Raw genomic sequence first — 18,077 nt, forward strand, 5'->3', positions numbered from 1 at the left:
GCTTGAATTTTATCCTTGAGACTCAGACCAACTCGAAAATTGGATGCGCTTGGAGATTAGGGCATTTTTTTTTGGTGATAATTGTACAAATTTTCAGGCTCGAGTATCGTTTTTTTGGTGATAATTGTACAAATTTTTAAGCTCGAGTATCATTAGACGTGGCCCGAAGAGTGTTCTAACATAGTAAAACCAATCTATTATACACCTAATCTTATCATAAATAAGATATGGACTTTTTAGACTTTTTATAAAATAACAACTACACTGGGCCTATTTGACAGCCCTCCTCTCTCTAACACGTCTCTCTCTAACATGACTAGCAGGCATAAAAATCAAGCATGCATTTAAAGCTCTCTCTCTCTCTCTCTCTCTGCTATGCCCACTCTTTCTTGCTTTTGCCCTGCCTAAAAGAATTTGGTTCACTCTATTTTATCCTCGTACAAGACGTGAATCGGTGCAGCATTCCCAATTCACTTTGCTAAGAATAAATGTTGCTGAAACATGGGTTCTTTGCCCCTCTCGTCATGTGTTCATTGTGTTCTGCCCTGGTGTTTGGCACTCATGAGGGTATGTTTATCATCGTACCTTAATAATTTGGTGCTTATTTTCTACATAATGATAGTATTTCTTCTTTCTTTTTTTTTCGTGCATCATATTTTAGGTATTATTGTGAGATCATTAGAGGTTGGCCTATGGTTAAAGAAAATGTTGCTAGATTGTAGAAGAATATGTTAGAAATAACATAACTTTTACTTAAATTTTCAATTTTTCAGTTACTTTGTCATATTTGATCATTTAGTTAAAAAGCTTTTACTTTTTGAGAAGAATATGTTAGAAATAATAGAACTTTTACTTAAATTTTCAATTTTCAGTTACTTTGTCATAGTTGATCATTTAGTTAAAAAGCTTTTACTTTTTAAGCTTATTTATGCTGAAATTTTTGTTTAAGATACCTTTTCTTCAGTATTAGATTCAATTGTTAATATATCATTAAATTGATTTGATTAAGTGTTTTGAAACTTGCCTCTGGCCAGGTACTCAGCTCAGGCTCAGTGTGAGTTACTCACGTCCACTCGGACACACCCCGAGTAATTTAAAAGAATTCCAAAGAAAGGAAACAAAAAATAGGGTATGCCCCAATCTTCACTAATAAATATCCAAATTATATAGAAGGGTGTGTCTGCATAAGGTTGCAACTTTAAACAATCAAAGTAGGTGCATCACCAAATTTTATTATAAGATATAATTTTGGTGTCAAAAATTCTTAGGATGACCTAAAAATCTATTTTCATCTCTAATTATAAAACTTTAAACAACCTATTGTTTTAGTTATACAGTGAAGCAAATAAAAAACATGTAGTTTGATTAATTTTAAAATAAATGAAATTGAAACAAAACCATGTCTTTAACCTTAGCAAATTTGAAATAAATGAAATTGAAACAAAACCTGATCTTTAACCTTAGCAAATTTTTTAAACCAGTGACAGTTCTGGCAGTACTTGTTATAATGGGTCGCTCTCCTAAAGAGGAATTAGGGCAACATTCCTTTGTTCCCCTTATATTAGATTATATAATTTTTTCTGTTATTTTCCTTTTTCTTTCTTAGAGTTGTTAACAGTATCAGATGGGCTCCTCAAATCCAAGAGGCAAAGAGAATTCAAATGCCTAACTGCATAAATGGTGATGTTTTGCAGGATTCATAAGCATAGACTGTGGAAGCTCAGAGCATCATCACGAAGATGCCCTTACAAAGATCCACTATACTTACGATGCCGAATACATCGATACCGGAATAAGTGCAACCATAAATAACCTATACAACATATCTTCACTATCAAGGCAATTCTGGTCTACTCGATCATTTCCAAAGGGAAAGAGGAACTGTTACAATCTTTACCCAGTGGTCGACAACCATAGATATCTGATTCGAGCATCGTTCATGTACGGGAACTACGATGGATTGAATGAATTGCCTGAGTTTGAGCTTTACTTGGGTGTAAACCATTGGGAAACAGTGAAGGTGACGAATGCTTCCGAAGAAATTTGGACGGAGATTATCAGCCTAGCGACTGCGGATTCTATAGCAGTATGTCTAGTGAATACCGGGTTCAGTACTCCATTCATTTCTGTTTTGGAGCTGCGATCGGTGGATCATGAAATGTACACCTCTGTCACTAAGTCGACCTCCTTGACGACCTTTGGTAGGTGGGATATGGGGGCATCCGGCGGAGCCACTCAAATAAGGTTGGTAAATTCTGGTCGTCTTTGTAAAAAAAAATAAAAAAATAAAAAAAAAGAGAAAAAAAGGTTTTTATAGGAATTTTATCAACTATTAATATTTTACTCATCATCACCATCATCATCATCAAAACCTTTTTCCAACTAAAATGTGAATAATTAAGTTAAAAAAAATATGTAAAATGTTAAATATTTATCTCTTAAGTGCATTTTGATAATTTTCCTTCTCTTTTTAAAGAAAGTTCTTATTTGTTCTGAAGGTTGGTCTCTTTAGCTTAGTAGGTTAGAATATAAATTTGGTTAGCCCTAAGAAACAAGTAAAAAAAAATTAAGGTTCATTCCCAGTCGTTTTATGCTTTTTTATGTAAATCGCAATTTGAACCGAAATTGACACCCATATATACGACTGGCAAGGGGCGGAGCCCGAGGGCAGGCCAACCTTGGCCTACCTGACCCTAGCCTAGCCAAGCTTTGACCAGACCGAAGAGGGTCTAGCCCTAACCCGGCACTAGCCTTGAGGGCCTAGCCCTAACCCGGCCTAAACCTAACCCGGCACTAGCCCTTGGGCCATAAGATGTGGCCCGGACCTTGTGGCCAACTCAGCCGGGCCGGGTTGCCATGTCTGTTTCCATCCCTACTCATAGATCGTATTTACACGACTAAAAGACAAGGATTCCCTATTTACCTTACGGGATATCAATTTAAATCTTTATGAACACTAAAACAAACAAATTTGATAAAAAAAGCAATTCTCAAAAATAAATAAAAATAATCAAAAGATGTCATGCTTTCTCGGGAGAAAATTGTCCATACTCCCTAGGATAAAACCCAATCTAGGAGTATTATTAGGACGGTAAATTTTGGGAATATAAGCTTCTCAACACATATGCCAAACTCAATAAAAATATTTCTAAATTACATTTCCTATGGGATTGAAAAAAATAATGCTTCACGATTGAATATAAACCATCTAAATTTTGAAGCATGAGATCTAAGCGTCATAAATATCAAAATTCATCTTTTTTTCATTTGAATATAATCATCTAGTGATTTTGAGGTGATTCGCAAAATTTCGAATAAAAAAATAATCTTCCCAAGTAAGACTTATGCGAGAGAGAGAGAGTAAATTGCTCCAGTGGGAGCATTATATATGCGCTGAAAAAGAAATTTGACTAAAAGGCAGTGGCATTTTATTTACATGGCTATTAAATTTGAGATTTTTTCAAATCAACAAAAAGGAACTGATATGGGAGGAAAAATCACATTTTAATTTTGAAATAAAAAGTAGTATCCTCCATTTATTTTGTACGCTTAAGCTCCACATTTTCAATGCACACATTGTATTTTATTTTTATTTTTATTTATTTTTGCTATTCATTAGATTAATATGAATTTTGGAGTGTCCGTACTCTCAAAACATACCAGTAAAAAGTACCAAATAGAACTGAAACAAATAAAATATCCAAAACCCTAAACACCTGAAGGGTTATTTTAGTCATTTTGTTTCAATGAATTATTTTATATTCTTTTACAAGTGAGGGATGGTGAGAAGTATGTATGGCCAAAATTTGAGCTTAATCTTATGATTAGAAAAAAAAAAAAAAAAAATTGAAATGCAATACCTTTGATAAAAAAGTGGAACATAAAATATAAAAAGGAAAGCTTTCTATATTCCCCCTACCATCCAGCCGTCCATTTTTATCAAGAGAGCCCCTCACTGTTTGATCTTAGATCCGACGTCCTAAAGTATTTTATTTTTAGTTTTTTTTAATACAATTTTTTTTGAATATGAAATTTGGTATGTGCCATCTTCTCATTGGGGCGCACCTATAAAAAATAATGACCAAAATACCCCTTAAAAGTTTCAGGGGTATTTTGGTCATTTTATGTTATTGAAAATATTTTTTATGTATTTTTAGTTAGTAATCGAGTTTAATATAGGAACGGACGTAAGAAATTTGGTGTCAAAACAGTTTATAGAAAAAAAATTAAAAATAAAACAGTGTAGAGACGTGACATTGTAATTGGGACAATCTGAGCGCTCCATTAAAAAATGGACGATTGGATAAGGGGAACATAGACCTTCTATGCTGTAGGGGAACATAGAAAGCTTTCCCAATATAAAATACATAGAAATGTTTCTTGATATTAGGATGGGATTTTCCCATAGATTTCCCAATGCTATTTTGAGAGAATTATGTGAAGCTTTTAACCATTTGCCCATTCTTCTTCTATGATTCATTACTTGTCAAGAATTCATTTAGGCCTTCTTTTAACCATTTTTCAGTATTTCTTTCTGTGATTAATGGCCTTTCAAGAATGTCACATGCAGGTATGACCAAGACCCCTATGATCGCATTTGGAAATCAATGAATCTCCAGTCTCAAGGCTTTCTAATCACTTCCTTTGTGATCCAATGTGTGGCTTCTAATGGCTTCAACCCACCATCCATAGTCATGCAAACTGCCTCCCAGCCCTCTCATTCATCAAACAACTTGGAATTTTATTGGCCAATAGACAACTGTGAAAGCAAATCTTCCTTCCATTTTGCCTTCCATTTTGCAGAGCTGAAAGTTCTTAATGAAACAGAGACCAGAGAACTTAACATCTTCATCAATGATGGACAAAGATGGAATCCAAGGCCTATAATTCCTCCATTTTTGAGAGCTCTAACTGTGTCCACAAAAGAAGCTTGGACACTGAGCGACGGTCTTCGGGTTTCCATCAACAAGACAGACATGTCCACCCTTCCTCCGATTCTCAACGCATTTGAGATTTACAGGCTTAAGGACCTCTCCTTGTTCACAACCGACAATCAAGATGGTGATCTCTCTCTATCTCTTGCCCGTATAGATGTTTGTGTGGATGTTTTATCATTTTCTTTCGAGTCATGCATTGTACGTTTATAGAACGTTTGGTTCGCGTGAAAATATTTTCACATGAAAAAATTCTTTCATGTGGTCAAGTATGAGAGTATTTTTACATCAATTAGTTGTCAATTGTTGTGAAAAGATGCACTAAGACTAATTGGTATGAAATATTCCCACACTTGACTGCATGAAAAAAATTTGTCACATAAAAATATTTTTTAGTAGACATTTTCATGCGAACCAAGGATTCCACATAATTGGGTATTCATACTCCCCATCCACCGTGAATACACATTATGGACAGTAGGTGCCATCTGCTGCTCCTCTTATGGACTTCAAAGTGAGGAAACAGTTCGTCTCCACCATCCGTTGGTTGACATGGATGGAGGATAGCAAGTCTAGGCACTCATAAACATCGATACAAAAACGGGTGACCTAAGCATTGAGTCACATAAGTTGCTTAGAACCAATAGGAAAACCTGAAAAATAGGGTACGTCTTTCAAGGCCTGGTTCTCCTTTGAATTTTATTTGGGGCACATTTGGTATACGTGAAAATTTGTAAAAGTATTTTTAGATGAAAGTACTCCCTTACCATGACTAAGTGTAGGATTTTTCTGTTAATTGGTGTGAAAAATCCTACATTTGATCATATGAGGGACTTTTTTGGTGTAAAAATACTTTCACAAAAATATGTTCATGCATACCAAACATGCCCTAGAAACTCAACTGAGTAAGTTTGGCTAACTTGTGCTCCAAGCCCTAATGAGTTCTAGCCCGAACTGGATTCCTTGTTCTCAAATGCTGCTCATAAGCCTACTTATCTATCTCGCAATGCTCACACTTGTTTTACAATAGAAAAATAATGGTGTGGGTGAAACAGGGGTCATAAAATCAGATGATGGAGGCCTACATGTGTATACCCACATAGCAAATATTTGACATCTCCATTTACAATTTTTTAGTAAATAGTCCTCCATTAATTATGCAGTGGAGTACTCAACCTAAACATCTATTGGTTATGTTTTTATAAGAACGGTTGGTGATGAGTTGTTGCCCGTGTTATATTTTTTTAGGGGACCGGAAACTATACTTCATACAAATATAGCATTTGCATATTCATACCCAAAGTCCATCTTCCTTGAAGAACAAAATGGTAAACAATTCGTTATAAAAACTGAATGGTTATAAAAGTAGACAACACTCCTCATCCATTATCGCTTGATAAACATGAACCGGATGACGAATCGTAATATCAAACCATATGCATCTACGAGTAGAATACATCTTCCCAAATTTTCATGCCAAATCTCCGCTCTACCTGATAAGAGAGTGGCAGGTACTACAATGTGAAGTCTTTGTCATTCTAAAAGAGAGAAAAAAAATAAAATAAAAAATGAGCTCCACCGGCCATGGAATGGGCTGTTGATATTGGGTAAGAGTTTTTGAGCAATATAATCCTATAATGTATGGTACTGTTCCTGCTCCCTATTTTTTTAAAGGAAACCATGCTCTGCATTAGGTAATCTCCACCGCCCGTATTCAAGATGGACTATGGTAGTCAACGTCTCTCCAGCCAAGACCTGAATTATTCTGTGCTTCTATATTGCAACCCCCTTTACCTGTACCGTCTATCTCTGACACGAACGGTGATTATGATCTAATGCAGTTGTGTATGAACTGAGTTCAATTTTCCCGCGTAGCAAGAGAGCCGTTGGTCATGGCGAAAGAAAAATAAATCTCTCTCTAAAAAAACCATGCCTCCGTCTCTCTCTATGCTTTCTTTCTCTAGAGGGATAGAAAGTGAGATCTGAGACGGAAAATAATAATTAGATTCTGGATTAGTTGCGGATACAGAAAGTTGATTTTTCATTTTACAGTTGAAGCTTTCATGGCTATGAAGAGGGTTTATGGAATTAAAGGTTGGAATGGCGATCCCTGCCTTCCTAGAAATTACAGTTGGGATGCCCTAAACTGCAGCGATTCGCCAACTCCAAAAATCATTTCTTTGTAAGTCTCCATTTTCAATAAAACTAAAAGTAGCGTTTAGGTTCCAAATTTCTGAAATTGCAGTAAATACCCTAATCAGTGAATTTTATGGAGGTTAGATTCCCAAATTTAGGCAACTTTTGTTTGAAGTTATAATGCTGTATTTTGGTCCAAAATTTGAAGGGGACTGAATTTCTGGATTGGAATTTGGCCGATTTTTACTGTATTTTGGTTTGCAATCAGTGAAATAGTTGAATTTATCCACTTAATAGACTAAACTGCTCTTCCTTGAATTTTTTCTGCGATCCAATTTCATGTGGATTTTGTTACAAAATTCTAATCTTGTTTGTTTTAATCACATGTTTATTTTATAGGAATTTAGGGGGGAGTGGATTGAGTGGTAGAATATCAGCAGCACTAGAGGGCCTCAAAGAAATTCAATCTTTGTAAGTACTAACACAAACCCACATGTATTCTCTGAGGTTTAATTTTTATTTTCTCAATCAATGATATAGTTTTTTGAAATTCACTTAATTATATATTTTTCGAGAAATAAATAGTGACAATTGGTTGCCTCAACATGTTAACTTCGTTTCTTAATACCTCAAGGAACTTTTAAGTTACACCATTTCTCCCATTTATTGCTGTTGCTTTTGTTGTTGCTGTCCTTGTGGTTGTTATCATGTTGTTAATAATTACTTTAATGATAACAATACTGCTAATGCAATAATGATAAGCGGGTTCCACCATATTTTTGAATCCTAATAACTTATCAAATCGATAAAGACCAATATAGAATGTGACTGAAAGAGATGTTATTCATCTATCAAAAATTTAAAAATAAAATTGGAATGACAAAAATGTAAAGCTGGTCTGTCGTTGCCTCTTAATGAAGATAATGTTGCTTTGTTAGGATCCTCCTTTCTACTATGAGCTTGGTCATATTAATGTTGAAGTCGATTTTCTATTGGGAACTAGAGCACTCGTGCCTTGTAACAATCTTTGCTTTTAAATGCCATTTGCATTCATCTCCCAGCTGGCTCCTACTGCAGATCCTTGAGCCTCTTCTACAAGGCCACAATACTTTAGGTATGAGGTGTTTGGTAATGAAGGAATCATTATATTATTCAACATTCACTTGCTTGCTTGCTCGGTGCAGGTGTCTTTCCCTTTGCACTTGTTCTATCTCTTCATAAAGGGAGAAGGCTTTGAATTTTCTTTCTTTTGTTAACAGTAGTTGAAGACTGCCATCATTTAGAGAGATTTCAAGGGAGTTTTTACATTAAAAAGAAAAACTCAAGGGAAATTTTGGCATTTTAATTTTGCTTTATGTGGGTGGGTCTGTGTTAGGTTGAACTCCTTAGTTCAAGTTTCAACTTTTTTAAAAAAAAATTAGTTATTATGCAAACTTGGGAGTTCGGTATGCTTAGTTTTGGACTTTTGGGTAGTGCACTGGAGTAGGGTTGTCAATTATTTGTTTTATCCATTAGTTGCTTATGATGTTCATCGAAAATGTCTCGCTTTCGATTTCCGAGTTAATCACGTCAATGTTATATCTGTAGTTTTAGAATTTCACTTTAAAATTCATGTTTTGGTTGAAATGCACATGGGTATTTTAAATTTAGGCCAGATATTTTGGGAACCTTATGATAAAGTCTTGGACTTCATTGGTAGTCATATCCACTTTTTGTTAGTTGTTCTACATTTCATCATTTGAAATCCTCTCTTCATTAATGGAATATAAAATTTAAATTTGCTGGAAATTCTATGTCTCCTCACATTTCCTTTGCCAAATTAATTGGTTTGACAATTATGTCCAACTTTGCTTATGGGTAACAAGTCCATCCTTTGTGTGGTTCCGCATTAGTTGGATTCTCATAATTCTCCTCTGGCTGCCTCTACCCTCTATGAAGAATGTATTTAGTTTCTTTGTGAAGTCCGTCTTTAGCTGAAAAGTTACACGTTTTTTTTTCCCATAAGTTCCCATCCAATTGAAGTACTTGTATGTTCTATTTTTTGGTTTGCTGGTTTATTGATTGATATCATGAGGATGAACACCTCACCTGCTAAAATCTGCATATTCTTATTGCACCTGTTTCCATATAGAACATAATTAAGTTACAATCAACACAAACATTAGGGAAATTTACCTTTAAAAAAATATATATATTTTGCTTCAATTTTCTATTGAGACATATGTAGCTTCTCACAACTTTGCATTATTTGCCTCTCTTGATTCAGGAATTTATCCAACAACAGTCTCACAGGTACCATACCTGATGTTTTGTCCCATCTCCCAAAACTGGTGATACTGTAAGTATGAATGCTATATCTCTAGCTATCTTGTCATTGAAAGAACACAATGAGGTTTTTTTATGCTTGTCCATTACCGTTTGCAGAGATTTAAGAGACAACAACCTTAGTGGGTCAGTCCCAAGGGCCTTATTGGATAAAAATAATAGTCAGTCACTTGCTATAAGGTTTAGTATGATTTTTTATGACGTAAGTTTTCCACTGTACTTCGATGTTTATGCTATTAACTGTTTGTTTGACTTTGCGAACTTGTTTTGTGCAGAATTGATGGGAATCCCAGTCTTTGTTCGACCCCCTCTTGTGGTCAGAGTAGAGATAGTGTACAAATGGGACGTAATAATCATAGCCAGTGCCCCCAAGCTGTTATAATAGTATCTATTGTTGGGGGAATAGTGATTATCTCTGCCTTCTTTATGTTGCTATTATGGAAGATAAGGAACCTTCAAGGTAATTTCATGTACTCGTCAAAGATTTTGAAATGATATTTTAAAATAGAATACAGAATATTTAAAGACTAACTGAACTGGAGCTCTCTACATAGAAGTAATAATGTTTTCCTGTGTAGTTCAAGTTCATGGCATATATTTATCTCTGCTTTGCCTCTATCTCCTGAAATTTGTGAAAAAAACAACCAAGATACTTAACCTTATCACAATTGACCAATTCCCTTTCTAAATAGAGATTGTTAATCATGAATTTTTTATGCCTCCAGTCCTTCTTTGCCACTTTGTTTTTCTAAACCGTATTTTTTCCATATTCCTTCCCAGTTTCCATGTGATGTACAATTGGCAACTTTTATGTTGTGTTCATTCTATAATTGAATCTACACTTTAAGATATCAGATATTGTGTTCATCCTTTCTAAATTCACACTGTTGCTCATAAATTTTTGTGCATCCAATCCTTTCTTTGCCACATTATTTTTCTAAGCTAGGTCTTCTTTCCATATTTTCTTGTGATTGTACCTTTCCATATTCTTTCCCAGTTTTCGTGTGATGTACAATTGGCAACTTGTATGTTTTGTTCATCCTATAATTGAATCTACATTTCGAGATATCAGAATTTCTAGAATAAAACTCACCTCCATAAGCCAACTGCTTGCGGGATTCAACAATCAGGGCACTTGATCAGGTTTCCAAATACTTGTAATGGAGCTTTTCAAGTATTGGAATTCAGGATTTGAAAGTTCCTTGTTAATTACTTTTGAATATGAACACATGCTTAGGAATTGGTCTCGGACTTGATTGGTTAAGGTATTGATGGTTGCAACACCAAATCCCGAGTATAAATCCTCCCCCTGAAGCACCATACAAAAAGAAAAGGAAGTCTTCTGAAAAATCAAGCTTATTTATTAACAGTTATGAAAATGCATAAATTTTAGATGTCTTGATTAAACTGGTTGAAATACAATAGAAACTAGGATATCAAATTCTTGATAATATTAGGTAAAAATTCAAGAAATATAATCTTATCATAATTATGAGGGCTTAGCCACATAGGCCTTTCTTAATCTCCTTCATTCGAAGCAGTGAAGATGAGCAAAGGAAAGCTGCAATCTCCATCTGAAATGAATGGCTCCAGAGCATTTGCATACTCAGAGGTTGTAAGCATTACCAATAACTTCAAGAATGTAATTGGTAGAGGAGGTTATGGGATCCCTAAATGATGGTCGTCATGTTGCTGTAAAGGTGTTGTCTTCTGCATCTCGGCAAGGATTTAAGGAATTCTCAGCGGAGGTTAGTTACTGAAAACAAAGCTAAATGTAATTTCAATTCTTTCTTGGGTGTTTTGACTTTGAAATAAATCAAAATTTGGAATATGTTCTGCAGGTTAAACTGTTGATGCGAGTTCATCACAAGAACTTAGCAGCTTTTATAGGATTCTGTGAGGAGGGAAATAATATGATTCTTATATATGAGTATATGGCAAAAGGAAATTTACAAGGGATTCTGTTAGGTGTGTATCAAGTTTTTACGAATATAAACATGGTATTAACTTTGCTTAAAATTAGGTGTCTTGTTTACTACTATGCTTGTATCAATAATCGATACTCATATCCTAATGTCGGCATCAGTGCATAATGATCACAGTAGAGATGTCTTGACTCGTATTGGAAGCCATATGAAAAGACATATATTAAAATTCATATGTAGTTAGAGTCTTAAATGATTTCAAGTTAAATTAGGGTTTCATAGGGCTATAAAAGGTTGGATGCCATACTTTTGAGAGGCATATATTATGAGAATGAATTTTTTTATTATGAAAGAACAAGGTTCTTCTTCTCTTGGTTTGATTTACAGCCATGTTCTTTCTCCATTATTGCTGATTTTACTTGTTTATGGTTCAGAAAAAAGGGTGAATTTAACTTCCAACCTTTCCTTCCTGCATCAATATACTTATGCTTCTTTGGTGCTGTAGGAGGTTTCTTAAAATAAATAATTATTTAGGCCATTATAAAAGCACAATACTGCAAACAAATTCCCTACAAAGGCATGAAAACAACTCATATAAGCATACTGTATCTTACAGATGATCATAGCTCAAGAGTCTTCAATTGGGAGCAGCGTCTTCAAATAGCACTGTGTGCTGCACAAGGTGTACATGGAAAAGTGATGCGAATTCTTAAGTTTTCTATCAATGTCATCAAATTGAAATCTTGGTTTTATCTTAGGATTGGAGTATCTACACTACGGTTGCAAACCACCCATCATTCACAGGGATGTGAAGACATCAAACATCCTCTTAAATGAAAGACTTGAAGCCAAATTGGCAGATTTTGGTTTATCCAAGGCCTGGGCAAATGACGGAGATACGCATATATCAACTGTAGTTGTTGGAACACCAGGATATGTTGACCCTGAGTAAGTCATGTTCTCCTTATTTATATATGTCTTCCTGTTCTCTTGACTGACCAAGCCAATGCACTTCAAAGTTAAAGGCTTAGTCCCTTAATTGTAAGGGTACTAGAATCTTCATTTTATGTCCCCCAGATTGAGAGAGAGGAGGGGAGACACTACAAACTTTGCTCATGTCCTTTTACCTTTTGTTATCTAGTCCAGCATAATCTTGTAGACTGCCGCAATATCTGCATGTACAAAGTTGATTCTCTAGTTAAGCCTGATATTTTAAAATGTTTAAATATCTGCAGATACTACATTACCAACAAGTTGAATGAGAAGAGTGATGTTTATAGCTTTGGAATAGTCCTTTTAGAGCTCATAACGGGACTGCCGGCTATAATTGTGAATGAACAAAGAATTCATATCATACAGTGGGTAACTCCCAATCTTGTGAAAGGGAGCATTGCGAGCATTGTTGATCCAAGGATGCAAGGGCAGTATGACACTAGTTCCATGTGGAAAGTTGCAGAGATAGCAATGGCATGTACGCCACATACTGGCATAAAGAGGCCTACAATGAGTGATGTTGTGCATGAATTGAAGGGATCGCTTGAGCTAGAAGTTGCCCGTCTTAAAAGGATTTCAGGAAAGAAATCAAGGTCACAGTCGAGGAATTCAAGTAATCTAATTCAATCTAATTCACAATCGGTTTTCTATCCTTTACCAAGGTAGGAAGAAGGCTAATTGTGAGGTAAGTAATGGCAGTCACTTACCATGTTCCCATTGTGTGTGTATGAGACAGAGAGAGAGTATGCATCTTTTTCTTGGGTGTCCCATGTGAGATGTTTAATTATTGTCAGGGGAGCCCATTCATTTATTTGATTTTGCAATGTCATAAATCTTTTAAAAGTGTAAGAACATACAACAGGATCTTTGCATGGTTTGTATTGACCAGCATAGGAAAAATCGGGCTGTCAAATCGGAGCTGCCTTTCAGCCGGTTTTGGTGAACCGGCAGGGGGTATGTTAAGAAAATTAGAAACAAAATATATAAAATCACAAAAATAAAATATTTTGTTTGAAACGTAGTTTTTAATATTTTTCATCATTTTGGCAAAGATTGGAAATTGTTTTGGTCATTAATACTTATTTTTACATTTTTTCCATCTTTTTTTAAAAAATTCAAAAATATCCCTGGGCACTGATTTGTTTAACCATGTTTTAAATATATTTTTCATATTTTTTTTTTGTATTTATTTTGTTTTTTTAACTTTTTTTTGACCGCCTGGGACTTGCCCGGTTAGGCCAATTGAACTAACCGATTTCCTAGTTAGTATTGAGTAACCGCTTCCGGCCCTATACCCCGTTGACCGTTTCGGTTCAATTTTTCCTACACCTATGGATTCATGCAATGTTTCTCACTAAATGTAAAACGTTCTGCATGTTTGTACGAGACTTTGTTTCTTTTTGTAGAGGTGCTTTTGTGAAGTAAGATCATGGCCCTCCAAAGTCCTAAAAAACATTATTGGACGTACACATGCTTGTCTTTTCATCACAATTGTTTATTCAAAAATTTAGGTTGGTGGTGGCGAGGTAATAATGAAAGTGGTGCTAATGTAAGTTACTGAGTAATTAAAGGAGAAAATGAATAGAAGGGGTTTTATTCACACACGCCAATCCAACCCCAAAAAAATATTAGAAATTTCAGCCTCTTAGCTTTTAGGGGACAATAATAATGGGTAAATATCGTCTTTCACCGCTAAAAATCAGGGTTAAAAGAAAAAGAACAATTGCTTCATGCAGGCTAGATCACATTTTTACAATATGCGATCCAGAGATATATATAACATCCATCTTAAAGATGGATGCAAATAGACGGTCCATCTAAGAACAATTCTAACTAACGGTCTAAATTCTTTTAATATAATTATTATTTTTAGTTTTCAAAATATGTTTATTTTTTCATATTCATGATCTCCATGTTAAAGATTATATATTCTCTAAAAATTAAGATCAAATTATATTTAAAAAGTATATTTATTGCTAAGCCCGGATTTCTACATGTACAGGCTTGGCCGCATGGTAACCGCATCCAAAGAAAAAACTCATTTTTTTTCCTTTCAAGTGACACTCCCTTTGCTCTAAACTTTCGGGCTTCTCCCTCTTGTTCCACTTTCTCATTATTTTCTCGCCAAAAGTCCCACTGTAATTGCGCTTCTTCCTCCTCTCTGTCTCCCTTTGTTTTGGATGTTAACTTGGGACCTGGTGAGAGTAGAACTCCGAACATCATGTTGCGATATCCGTCACCCCGACCACCTCTGCCTAGAGCCCATGCTCTCCTCTCCCCTTTATTCTCCATCACACACACATTCTCTCTCTCTCTGGAACACTCCCATTCTCTCTAAAACTTATAACATTCCTTTCCTGCATTTGGTCAGAAATCAAATTCCCATCTTCCACAATCCCTCACTGCATATAACTAACTAAAGTATTGCCTGCAAAGACATTCAATTACTTCACAACATGAGCATGTAAAATTCTTTGCGATCACTCTAGGTGTGGACCCAACTGAATTTGTCAACAAAGGTGTATGCATTTGCATGAAGAAAGAGCAATAAGCTCAATAAAAGCCAGAAAACAAGCACCGAATACACGAAAATTAACGTGGTTCACCCATATGGGTTACATTCACGGGAGTGAGAGAATCAAGTCCACTATGTAAAATGAAGGTTATAAGACTTGATGATAAAAAACTATTTGGGTTTTATTGTCGTGGGATCACATTGAATACTTACTCAATTAGGAAACAAAAGGAAAAAAGAAAAAACTATTTAGGTGGGAGGATCCACTTTAAAATCACTGTGTGAATAATAAACTTTTATTTTGAGTTACTAACTACATAGATGTGGAAAAAGAAAATCAGATTTTGAATCTTAAAATAGACTATGCCGAAGGAAGTAAAATGAACTATCTAAAAAAGTCCAAAAATAAAATTTAAAAATAAAATTTTTATAATTAAAATTTATTTTAAAATTCATGATTGTTGTGATCAAGATTATTGATGTGTTAAGTTCATATCCAAAGTCCATCTTTAACACGGATTTTGAAAGGAGATTGCACTTGAATAAAATGAAGATGTTGACAAACCAAAACTCCATCCCTCTATATATGATTTGGATTGTGATTGGTTCAAATGTACAGAAACTCGCGTGCGCATGAGCGCGCACACACATATATATATTGTATTATTTTTGAAATTTTCTGAATTTTTAAGAAATAAATCATTATTTCCATATTCCATTTTATGTACTTTTCTCCACTAGACTTATATACACTTAAACAGTTGAACTTTTTAATATTTTATCATAGATATGCTTTGATAAATTTCAAAACCCACGTGTACCTATTTCAAATTTGGTCAAATGAGCGATGCAATTTGGAATTAGAAGATGGGGGTCATCATCATGTTGAATAGGTCAATTCTTACATGCAGTTTGATAAGTTTCCCTGCATTAAACTGATTAAAAAACCTTAGAAAATGGTTTATGTGGCCTTTACTTGCCTCTTAAATTACAAGGGTCTAGGAATGCAATTTCGAATTAGATAAACAAGATAATGCTATTTCGAATAGTTCTAATCTTATGTGCAGTATGATAAGTTTCCCTAGATTAAATTGATTATGGAACCTCATGATATGATTTTTTATTTCCCTCCCAAATTACAAGTGACAAGTGATGATATTTGAAATTAGATAAAAAACATGGTGCGATGTTAAATAGTTCAAATCTTATGTGCAATTTGATAAGTTTCCCTGGATTAAACTGATTATGAATCCTCAAGAAAATTGATTTACATGGTCTTATATTTCCCTATCAAAATGCGAGTGACCAGGGGTGCAACGGGTTGGGTTGGGTCGGTTCGGGTCGGGTTCGGGTCTGCCCGGACCTAGATCCTAAAAAATGATATGAGACCTGGACCTGGACCAAAAAATATAGTGTGGAACCTGAACCTGGACCCGATCGGACCTGACTCAAAAATTAAAATATCTATGTATTTAATTATATTTAATATATTGGGATTCAAAAAGTATCACCCGGACCCATACTCGAATAGTGTTAGGGGTCCAAGATTTGGACCCGAACTTGACTCGTGGAGTCCAATATTTGGACCGATACCCAGACCACGGATCGGGTCTACCCCAAGAGTCCTGGGTCGGGTCCGGGTCCATTACCACCCCTACGAGTGACTGGTGATGCTATTTATAATTAGATAAAAGGAAAAAGTTATATAAGGTTGCAATTTAAAATGTAGAATTAAAGATGCACCTAAAATATCCATCATAAAATATTGTTTTAATATTGAAAAACCTCATATTGATCATCTCAACATCGAGATGTATGAATATGGGAAAAGAAAGATTTTGAGTCTCATAAATAGTGCATCTTGCAACACATTATCTAAACCATCAATTTTTAAGATTTACATATGCTTATAGATCGATTTTAACCATTTTTAGAGTTTAAAATTTTATAATTTGATATGAAAATAGATTTTCAGATAATCCTATAATTTTTTTACACTAAAATTACATGTTATGATAAAATTTGGAGGTCCGCCTTAATTGGATTGTTTAAAGTTGAAACCTAATAGAAACCACACCATATGAAAAATTTTATATGAAGTTGCAACCTTAAAATGTAGAAGTAAAGATGCACTTAAAAAACCCATCAGAAAAGATTATTTTAATATTAAAAAACTTTCTAATTGATCATTGTCATCATCTCGACATCACGATATATAAATATGAAAAAAAAAAAGATTTTGAATCCCATAAACAATGCATCTTGTAACATACTATCTAGACCGTCCATTCTCAAAATTTTCATATATTTATAGATCTACTTGATTTTAACCTTTTTTTGAAATTTAAAATTTTATAGTTAGATATGAAAATAATTTTTAAGATAATCTTAATAATTCTTTAAACCAAAATTATATGATTATGATAAAAGTTGGAGGTGCCCCTGGATTGTTTAATTTTTTTTTCAGATGAAGAAACTAAAAAGGACGTTACCCGTGTCAGGTCCGAGCGAGAGCAGGACAGGATCCTCAGGGTCCGAGGTGGCTCAGCGAATGAGTTCGGCGCTTTTTAAATCCCTAGTTCATAATCAATCCTACGCGCAATTTCATAACTTCCCTTAGATTAATAGACTGATTATGGGACGAAATGATTTACATGGACTTTATTTTTCTCCCAAAGTAAAGGTGACTAAAATCTGTCCACCCTGAAGGGTTCTTTCCAGGGTTTCTAGGCACAACAAGATATGTTCCTGGTGCTTGTTTTAATATTCTCACCTTCGTTTTTGAATTTTGAAATCCAAGTTTTGCGACTAAAATGCACCGCCAAACTTCCATGACAAAATTGCCATAAAGTTCGCCTCGATTTCGACTAAAATTTCATCAGATTCAGGGTGATTTTGGTTGAATATGAATCGAATTCTTTTCATTTAGGAACAAATTTGGTCGGGGAGTTGTAATCAAAGCTGGGTTTTTTTCTAATTTTTTTTTGCGAAATTTAGGGATTTTCAATTGTTTATTTGGAGCCGTTTTGTCAGAAATTTGGTGAAATTCTTATGTATTCATGGTGTTGTGTGGATCTATTATCTGTTGCCTGAATTTTTATTCAGTTGTCTTTGATAGTTTGTGGTTTTGGTACCTCTCTTCCTCACTTGATGTACTGCTTTGTAGGTTTAGGGCTCTAAGACACTGTTTGGACGGTTGTTCATGGTACGTTTCTTTTCTATTAATTGTTGTTCCTATTTGTATTTCTT

At 34.7% G+C, this 18,077-nt stretch overlaps 1 long non-coding RNA gene and 1 pseudogene across 2 annotated transcripts in view; both read left to right on the plus strand.

Annotated features, from left to right (window-relative positions):
* Positions 1-308: 308 nt before the first annotated feature.
* Positions 309-13,213, plus strand: LOC18443512 (putative leucine-rich repeat receptor-like protein kinase At2g19210; annotated as a pseudogene). Its single transcript, XR_016055742.1, has 13 exons — positions 309-567; positions 1,695-2,244; positions 4,571-5,061; positions 6,987-7,116; positions 7,470-7,541; positions 9,337-9,408; positions 9,495-9,575; positions 9,671-9,855; positions 10,937-11,143; positions 11,237-11,363; positions 11,937-12,002; positions 12,079-12,268; positions 12,556-13,213. The product of XR_016055742.1 is annotated as a putative leucine-rich repeat receptor-like protein kinase At2g19210 (transcript).
* A 3,999-nt stretch (positions 13,214-17,212) lies between these two features.
* Positions 17,213-18,077, plus strand: part of LOC110008037 (uncharacterized) — a 29,864-nt gene continuing 28,999 nt past the window's right edge. The window contains exons 1-2 of the long non-coding RNA XR_016055770.1: positions 17,213-17,511; positions 17,995-18,033. This is a non-coding gene — a long non-coding RNA (uncharacterized LOC110008037). The remainder of the gene's footprint in view (positions 17,512-17,994; positions 18,034-18,077) is intronic.

This window comes from Amborella trichopoda, chromosome 5, assembly GCF_054954075.1.
Source record: "Amborella trichopoda isolate Santa Cruz 75 chromosome 5, AtrichopodaSantaCruz75HAP2 v2.0, whole genome shotgun sequence".
In the NCBI taxonomy this organism is placed as follows: Eukaryota; Viridiplantae; Streptophyta; class Magnoliopsida; order Amborellales; family Amborellaceae; genus Amborella; species Amborella trichopoda.